The sequence below is a fragment of the Delphinus delphis genome, chromosome 18 (assembly GCF_949987515.2).
Source record: "Delphinus delphis chromosome 18, mDelDel1.2, whole genome shotgun sequence".
In the NCBI taxonomy this organism is placed as follows: Eukaryota; Metazoa; Chordata; class Mammalia; order Artiodactyla; family Delphinidae; genus Delphinus; species Delphinus delphis.
The window spans coordinates 3,103,406-3,112,161 of NC_082700.1; the positions used below are offsets into that span (position 1 = coordinate 3,103,406).

General features: G+C 55.9%; 1 protein-coding gene across 2 annotated transcripts in view; it reads right to left on the minus strand.

The window, feature by feature from the left end:
• The window catches only part of SPATA13 (spermatogenesis associated 13), a 119,569-nt gene extending 112,449 nt beyond the window's left edge, over positions 1-7,120 (minus strand). The window contains exon 1 of one of the 2 annotated variants that reach the window (XM_059995714.1): positions 6,973-7,120. The gene's annotated coding sequence lies outside the window, so the exon portion shown is untranslated. Of the gene's footprint in view, positions 1-6,968 lie in introns of both variants that reach the window. The other variant, XM_059995712.2, reaches the window with a different exon arrangement.
• Between the last annotated feature and the right edge of the window lie 1,636 nt (positions 7,121-8,756).

Here is an 8,756-nt window from a genome sequence, read left to right on the forward strand (position 1 = left end):
GGGGTTTGATTTAATTAATCTCAGCAGGGTTCAAAGGCGGCCCATGGAGTCAACAAGAAAAACGTCCTTCAGATGTTCTATTATTAAAAGTGGAGTAATTATGTCACCAAAAGAGACAGGTACAGAGAAGGCTGCAGCTATGAAGTAAGACCTAAAGAGACACTTTCTACACGCTGACGGATACGCTTGTCCCTCCACATAAGGGATGAAACTGCCAGCCTGGTGTCTGATGCAAAGCAGATCCTCGTCAACATTCGCTGAATTAATAAAACAATGAATGAAGGTAGGATGAATACGTGACAGGACAGGGTATGCAGAAAGACTGTATGTTATTCAAATAATGGTTAGAAATACATAATTTATAACATAGTGACATTTAGGTCCTAGAACAGGGGTCCCCACCCGGTCCGAGGCCTGTCGGGAACCAGGCTGCACAGCAGGAGGTGAGCGGTGGGCAAGCGAGCAGAGCTTCACCTGCCGCTCCCCATCCCCCCTCGCTCCCATCCCCCCTCGCTCCCCATCCCCCCTCGCTCCCCCTCGCTCCCCTCCCCCCTCGCTCCCCGTTCCCCCTCGCTCCCCATCGCTCCCCCTCGCCACATCCCCCCCTCGCTCCCCCTCGCTCCCCCTTGCTCACAATACCACCGGAACCATCCTTGAAAAACTCCCACCCCCATCGTGGAAAAATGTCTTCCACAAAACCAGTCTCTGGTGCCAAAAAGGTTGGGGAACACTGTCCTAGAAGACAGTTCAGGTGCCAAAGAGAGATCAAGTCCAGAGATGTTTTGTGTGTCTGAAAACTGGCGGCTGGGACTTCCCTGGTGGGGCAGTGGTTAAGAGCCCTCCTGCCAATGCAGGAGACACAGGTTCGAGCCCTGGTCCGGGAAGATCTCACGTGCCGTGGAGCAACTGAGCCCGTGCGCCACAACTACTAAGCCTACACTCTAGAGCCCGCGAGCCACAACTACTGAGCCCGTGCACCACAACTACTGAAGTCTGCGCGCCTAGAGCCCGTGCTCCGCAACAAGAGAAGCCACCGCAATGAGAAGCCCACGCACCGCGACGAAGAGTAGTCCCCGCTCGCTGCAACTACAGAAAGCCCGTGTGCAGCAACGAAGACCCAATGCAGCCAAAAATAAATAAACAAATTTAGAAAACTGGCGTCTAAGTTCAAATGACAGATTAGGGCAGGGTCAGAACCCTAGGGGGGCCCGATTCCCATTTTCACTGAAAAGCACCGCTCCTTCATGATTTTAGAAGCTGGTTATACTCCGAAAATTCATGTTATTCTGCACAGAGGAGGGAAAAGGGTGTCCCGTGTTGGGAATGCTGGCCAGGGGGTGGCAGCCCGTGTGCTCTGTTCACGCAGGACCTCTGTAGTCCTGCCCAGCGGATGCTCAGAGAATCAGACCTGGAGACCCACTGTGCTGGGCTACTTCACTTCCTAAGTCTCAGAACAAGACGGAGTCACCAGGAGATCCCCAAACCGACAGGCCCTCGACATCCAACAAGTGTTCACAGAACGAGCGACACAGCTCTGCCTTCTCCCCCACCCCCACAGAACCAACAGAGCCTCCCCTCCCCCATCAAACAGAAGAGCCAGGCCTTACCCGCTCCTGAGCACTTTGCAAGTGGGGACTCATCTCATCCGCACCACAGCCTGCGACCGTGGTTCCCAACTTTACTGCCCCTGGGAAATTCCAATGCCAAGGTCACACCCACAACCGATTACAATTTGGGGATGGGAACAGGCATCAACCTTTCTTAAAGACCCCCCAGGTAATTCCAATGTCCAGCAAAGTTTGAAACACTCAGTGAAGAGATGGGTACCATTATGTACATTGTTCAGATAAGGCAACTGAGGCAGAGAGGTCAATGCCTCCCCCAGGTCACACAGCAGGCAAGCAGCAGGGTTGGGACCTGAACCCAGTTTACCTCACGACCGCCAAACACTAAGAAATCATGTTATAGAAATAATATAAATTACTAGTATGTGATGAAATGAAGCAGGGTGGGCAAGAGAAACTGTGAGGGTGTACACGGTGGAGGAGAACGAGAAGGTTGGACAGCTGATGGCTCGAGGGAGGTCTGACACGTCCAACCAGGCAGGAACACAGTCACTTTGAAGGACAACCAGGTAGCAATGAAGAGCAGCTGTTTTTAGGGTGTCTGAAAAGCACACATTCTAAAGCACTAGTTCTCAAACTTCAGCGTGTGTGAAAATCACCTGCAAGGCTGTTAAAACACAGACACACACCCCAGAAACTCTAATTCGGCGGGTCCGGGAGAGAGCCCTAGAATTTGCTTTTCTAACAAATTCTCAGCTGATGCAGATGCAGAACCACTGCTCTGGGCAAATGGTTAACAGTCATGAATGATGGGCAGAATTGTCTGAGGGTCCCTCATCTCCGAGCTGGGGTCCGTGTCCCCACCTCTGCTTATTCTGTCCCCAGAGGCTACAATGCCTCCCTCTGTCAGCCCCTTCCCCAACCTGCACCCTCCTATTCAGCCCTGGCTGTGGTTAGCTCCTCCTCCAGGAAGGCTTCCTGGATCCTCGGCCTCCCATGGGCTCCCCTAACGCCCTCCCCATAAACTGATCCCTCACCTGCTACAGGTCTTTCCTTTCACATGCCTACCACTCCCACCGGAAAGAGTGTGAGCCTCCACGAGGGCAAGGGCTGGTTCCACCCCCAGCATCCAGCACATAAAAGGGAAAGGGGGAAGGGAGCAAACTTTCTGAAGCTGTTTTTCCTTTCAGCCGCAGAGAGTCCCAACATCCGAACTGGACAAGTTTCAATGCCCACGTGGTTGAAGTGGTTTTAGGACTCGGGCCTCCTCTCTTTTTATACAGCACACGTGGTGGGGACGTAGTAGGGCCTGACCTCGTTTAATGTGACTGTAATTTTAACACTCCTCCACAAGACTGCTCGCTGCTTCTATTATGGAGAACACTAATGGCCAGGAAAGCCTGTGATCAAAGTTCCGATACCAGGAACACGTCTCCTCCCTGGCCTCCTGCACCCTCTGCTCTAAGACAACAAACACAGGGCCCCAGCGCCCCGCACCTGCCAGAGATGGCGGGCAAGGATCCCAGATTCCTGCAGGCCGCATCTCGCCCGCCCACACCTTCCAGTCTAGCCCTTTCAGACCTGAGTTCTGTTTTTCTCTAAGGACAGCCTGCCAGGCTTAGGGAACAGACTCTGTAACGGTGCTAATGGGAGAGGGAAAAAGCTGCCCCTCCCTCTCCCAGATTAGCAGGCAGGGTCCTCTTAGAGATCCCCAGTCCCATGGCTGAACCCCGAGAGAGAACTGGGGGTCCAGCTCAGCTCTGACCAGAGCAAAAGATGTCCTGAGTCAGGCACACGGTCCCTGAAATGACAACGCTAAGCTTGCATTGCTTCCACGGTGACAAAGAGCAGTCCTGTGTCACGGAAACAGGCGGAGGTTATTTCTGGCCAAGAAATCAGGTCCTTTAAGGTCCTGGTTAGGTAACACTTGAAGATCACGAGCACAGGAGGGGGCATTACCTGTGGCCACAAATGTTGACATCCCGACCACGGCAAATGGCCACAGCCATGTATGAGAAACAAGGACCATCTCTGGCCACTTGGGGCTTTGCCGCCCACAGTCAGAAAGTGCCCCTGGCCCCGAAGGGAGACTGCGGAGGGCTGGTCCGGGACGCCCGCAAGGCCCCATGTGCCCCTCGTTTTCCCTCCTCTAGTTCGTAAAAGGCTCTGGGAAGCTGCTGTGGAGGGTTATGAGCTTCAGAGCAGACAGACGCTGGACGTGCGTGTGGATCTCCTGGGCCTGGCAGCATCGCATTCACATCTCAGCCTTGACTCTTCCTACGGGGCTGTGGCCAGGACATTCGACTCCTTCCCCTGTGCGAGGGGAGCGGTAAACCTAACCTGCCCCGCAGTTACACCGATGATCCATCCGCACCACAGAACACAGACAGCGAATGTCTCGTCATTTCTCCCAAGGACGCACTGAGCCACCCATCTGCTTCTGGAGCATCAGAGGGAAGTTAATTACATGCAACAAACACCTCAGGGCATTCGGGCTGGATTCTGTCAAGAAAGGCAGGTATGCAAGGGCCTGAGCAATCCTGGGCGAGCAGCGCCCTCCAGGTTCCCCGAGGGCTCCTGGAGAAAGAGATGAACCAGACAGCAGGGAGCAGAGCTGGGAATGGGGGGCTTGGCTGGGAGCCCGAGGCCAGGGGTAGATGGGGGTGGGGCAAGGCAGAGCCAACACAGAGGCAGCATCGAACTGGACAGGCTCCCCCTTCACCCCTGTTTTATCTGAGATGCAGAGATGAAGGAAATCACATGAGCGCTTTGTACTAAGGCCTTTCTCTCTGCAAATGAAAATACAACCCATCGTTCCACTTGCTGATTTTCAAATTGCCATGGATTGTACGATTTGCCTCTAGAAAGCAATGTATGTTTGGCGCTCCTGCCTGATGTTCTGGAAAATTCTAAAAACATCTGAATTTATACTTCTGCAACTTTATGATCCCGTTTATGCCATTACGTATCTCGAAAGCAAACATTTTTTAAATGTTTAGTTTTCAGACCAAAAAAAAAAAAAAACCCACTGACAATTTCCATTCCAAATGAATCCTCCCAATGCCTCTTAGCTCAGGAAGGAAAGGGTTCGTTTACTGCTTTGCACAGCAAGCCCAGAGGTCACCCCACCAAGCTGCAGGGCCATGCACGGAGAGTCCTGAACCAGAGGTCGGCAGGTCAGGGATCTACTGTCCCGCTGCCTGCCCTGGACATATCATTTTATTTCTCTGGGCCACAGTTTCCTCGTCTGTGGAATGTAAGGCCCCTTCCAGCCATCGAAGTATAAAACTTTCCCAACACTCTGCTTCAGCATCTGCCTAAGAACAAACACTTGCCTCCAACTTTCAGGAAGATGAAGGAGATATAGGAACAAGGCTTTAAATTATATAATGAAACAGAAATAAGCAAGACTCACCACATCACAGGGCTCTCAAGGACCCTAAAGATCTGGCCAGCTAAAGTGAAACTGACCTCTCATTGCAGGGGAGGAGCCGGCTGGCAACGGTCTTTGCAAGAAGCTTTCTTCCAGCCTTCCTGTAGCCAAGGGGGCCAGGTGGTCTCTTCAGGAAAGTGAGCTGGAAGCCAGCCCAGGCAGTGTCCCCAGTCTTTCTGAGGGACAGGAGGCATTAGGTTTTCCCCACACACTGCTCTACAGTATAGATATTATGCCCTCAACAGCAGTAAACTGCAGACCAAGTAAAACACGCAAATAATGACCTCATTTCCAAGGCCGAATCCCAGCCCACGTATGAGTTCCAAAGTCAGCATGGCCTGGGAGCACAGCCGCCTGGCGAGAAGAGGGGCTCTCCCACCACACAGCCACGAGAAACTGGGCCTGGTACTTAAAGTTCTCTGAGCCTCCCCTTTCTCATCTGTAAAATGGGGCTAGGAATGCATCGACATTACAGGGAAGCGAGGAGGATCCATGAGTAATTACTGCACGCACGTCCCTCGGAAGACTGCTCGGCTCCTACTAAGTGTTTGACAACTGCTACCTAATATTCACATCAACATCAATATCGACATAGTCGGAGAACTTGTCTACATACGATACTACTTCTTCAGTAAGAACACACACAGACCCAGGAGCAGATGGGAAGGTCCTGACGTCCACAGAGGTCCTGGGGAAGCTGGTTGCCTACTTGTAACACTTTCAGACCTTCTGAAATAAAGACGTCTGCCGGGTAATGGAGGACCGATTGGAAGGGAAGAAAGGGAACCGAGGAGTGGTGATGCAGCCGCAAAATCAACAACCAGAGGAACCGAAACAAGGTGTGCTCTGGAGGCGGGAAAAGCACAGGGAGAAGTAGGTAAAAGGCAAGACAGCCCACAGCACGGGAGCACAGGCAAAAAGGCAGCCAGCCAGCCTGGGTGGGAGGAAGGTGGAAAATCTGGGGACCAAAGGAGGGGTGTGAAAATTAGAATTCTGGGTAAGGAACAGTCACATAAAACTCTAAAGGATGGGGGGAGGGGGCAGAGGCCAAGGTTCAGCACAGGGAGGAAGCGTAATTACCAGGACCCCAGGACACTGCGGTGAGGAAATCTGCAAGAAGGGGGCATAGAAAAGGAGCATTTGTTAGGAAAAATAAAATGGGTGAAACTTCTGTACCTGTTAGAGAAGAGCACAGTACCTGGGGACTTGGAGGGGTTAATAGGGTAGAAAACACCAGGCAACACGGAAAATGAGGTGAGACGCAGGGAAAACCGTGGTAGGAGGGGCGGAAGATGTATGAATTTAGATGGCCTTGGTAACAAGTGCTAAATAAACTCAAGTTATTCTTTTGTTTATCAACAAGACTGTCCAGTGCTGGGAAGCAAATGACGGAGAGAGTTCTGTTTGTATGGTTGGTTGGTTTGGCCTTTATTCCGCACCTGGAGGGAGGGGAGGTTTGCCGGGGCTCAGACTGCACAGCCGGATGGTGGCCTCCAGCCCAGGTCACCTGAGCTCCCCGGCCGTAGGCGCAGCGCTGGTCTGTGTCCCCCTGGGCTGGCGTGCCCACTCCCTCACCTCGCCTAACGTAAGTGGAAGCAAACCAGCCCTGGAGCTCATCCCTCCAGTTCAGGGTCGCCGGACTCAGGGTCCCGCCTTTCTCGGGAGATGAGGCCCGGGGCACCCGGAGAGAAACTCGCTTTGGGAGAGATCTCCAGCGCATCCCCTGGGCGGCGCGGGCGCTCTGCGCCTTTGTCCCGCCCGCAGCCCGCGGCGGGCGCGGGTCAAGTCTGGGGATCCCCAGGCGCGCGGGGCCGGGGGTCCCTCGCCCTCGGGCCGCCCAGCCCCGCAGCGAGCTCACCGAGCGAACTCGGTGTTGGGGCTGCGGGGCCGGCGTCAGGGTAACTCAGCTCCCGGGCTCGGGCTCCTCGCCAACACCCGGGCGCCCGCCCGGCGCCTCGGCGCAGCCTCACCTACCGCGGCCCCGCTCGAAGGAGCCTCCAAAGTCTGCCGATCCAAGACGTCCCAGCGACCCAGGGCTGGTCCTGGCGCCGCGGAGATCCGAGCACGCCGGGCTCTCGGAAGAGCCTTCGCTCGGGTGCGCGAACTCCGGGCGGGCGGCGGGCTGGGCTGCGGGGGAGGAGCGCGGCGCTGAAGCCAGCCCGCCGCTGAAGCCAGCCCGCCGCTGCCGCCCAGGCCACGCCCCCGCCGGCCCAGGCCACGCCCCAAACCCTGCACTTCTTCCACACACACCCCAGGCCTAGCCCAAGCCCCAGGCCACGCCCCCGGCTCAGCTACCTTTCCACCCCCCCACGCCGGACCATGCCACGCCCGGCCCCAGGCCACGCCCCTGCCCGGCTCTCCTTCCACGCCCCCCAGGCCACGCCACACCTGGCTCCAGGCCACAGCTCTGGCTAGGCTCTCCCTTCTTGCCTCACGCCACGCCCCCAGCTCAGCCCCCAGACCACGCCCCTGGCTCGGCTCTTCTCCCCGCCAGCCCCCTCCGTCCCCGGCCACCTTTCCAGCGGCCCTGCTGTCCCCACCATCCTCGCAGACATTCCCAACCCACCCTGCTCCACCACGAGGATATCCCCCCACCCACGCCCGCCCCGCTACACTTCCCCCGACCCTAACTCCTCGTCCACCCAGCTACACCCCCCAGCCGGGGTCTCCTCCATCCACCCCCAGCAACTCCCCCCATGTCAGCACCCCCCAGTCCGGCCCCCTAAACCCGGCTACCCTCCACCTCATCAACCCCCCAGCATCGGCCCTGGGCGGGAGGAGCAGTCGCGTCGCCCAGGCAACCGCTCCTCACTGCCCCCTCGCCCCACCTCTGCACGGGAGGAGGTCACTCCAGGCCAAGGCGCCCTGGCTACACTTTTTGTGAAAAAGAAAACCCTAAGTGAGGGCTTCCCTGCTGGAGCAGTGGTGACGAATCCGCCTGCCAATGCAGGAGACACGGGTTCGAGCCCTGGTCCGGGAAGATCCCACGTACCGCAGAGCAACTAAGCCCGTGCACCACAACTACTGAGCCTGCGCTCTAAAGCCCTCCAGCCACGACTGCTGAGCCTGCGTGCCACAACTACTGAAGCCCGCTCGCCTGGAGCCCATGATCCGCAACAAGGGAAGCCACCGCAATGAGAAGCCCGCGCACCGCAACCAAGATAGCCCCCGCTGGCCGCAACTAAAGCCTGCACGCAGCAATGAAGACCCAACGCAGCCAAAAATATAAATAAATGTATTAAAAACAACAACAACAACAAGGGCTTCCCAGGTGGTGCAGTGGTTGAGAGTCCGCCTGCCGATGCAGTGGACACGGGTTCGTGCCCCGGTCCGGGAGGGTCCCATGTGCCGCGGAGCGGCCGGGCCCGTGGGCCGTGGCCGCTGAGCCTGCGCGTCCGGAGCCTGTGCTCCGCAGCGGGAGAGGCCACAACAGTGAGAGGCCCGCGTACCGCAAAAACAACAACAACAACAGAAAAAAAAAAACCCTAGGTGAGGACTTTTAAACCTACCCACTTCCCCAGGACCTAGAGCAGGTCTTCCGTGGACTGTCTGGGTGAACACACTCAGGACTCACACCCTTCCCGGGTGGCTCATGGCGCAATCATTAATTCACAGGAAAACCGCAGAGACGAAGGTAACCCTTCTGCGCAAGGATCTGGGCCCTAAAAGTGCCATGATTGTTTCCTGATGTGCACCTAATGGAATTCATAAAATAAACACATTCCTTTAAAAACTGCAGTCTTTTAGATGATTCATCT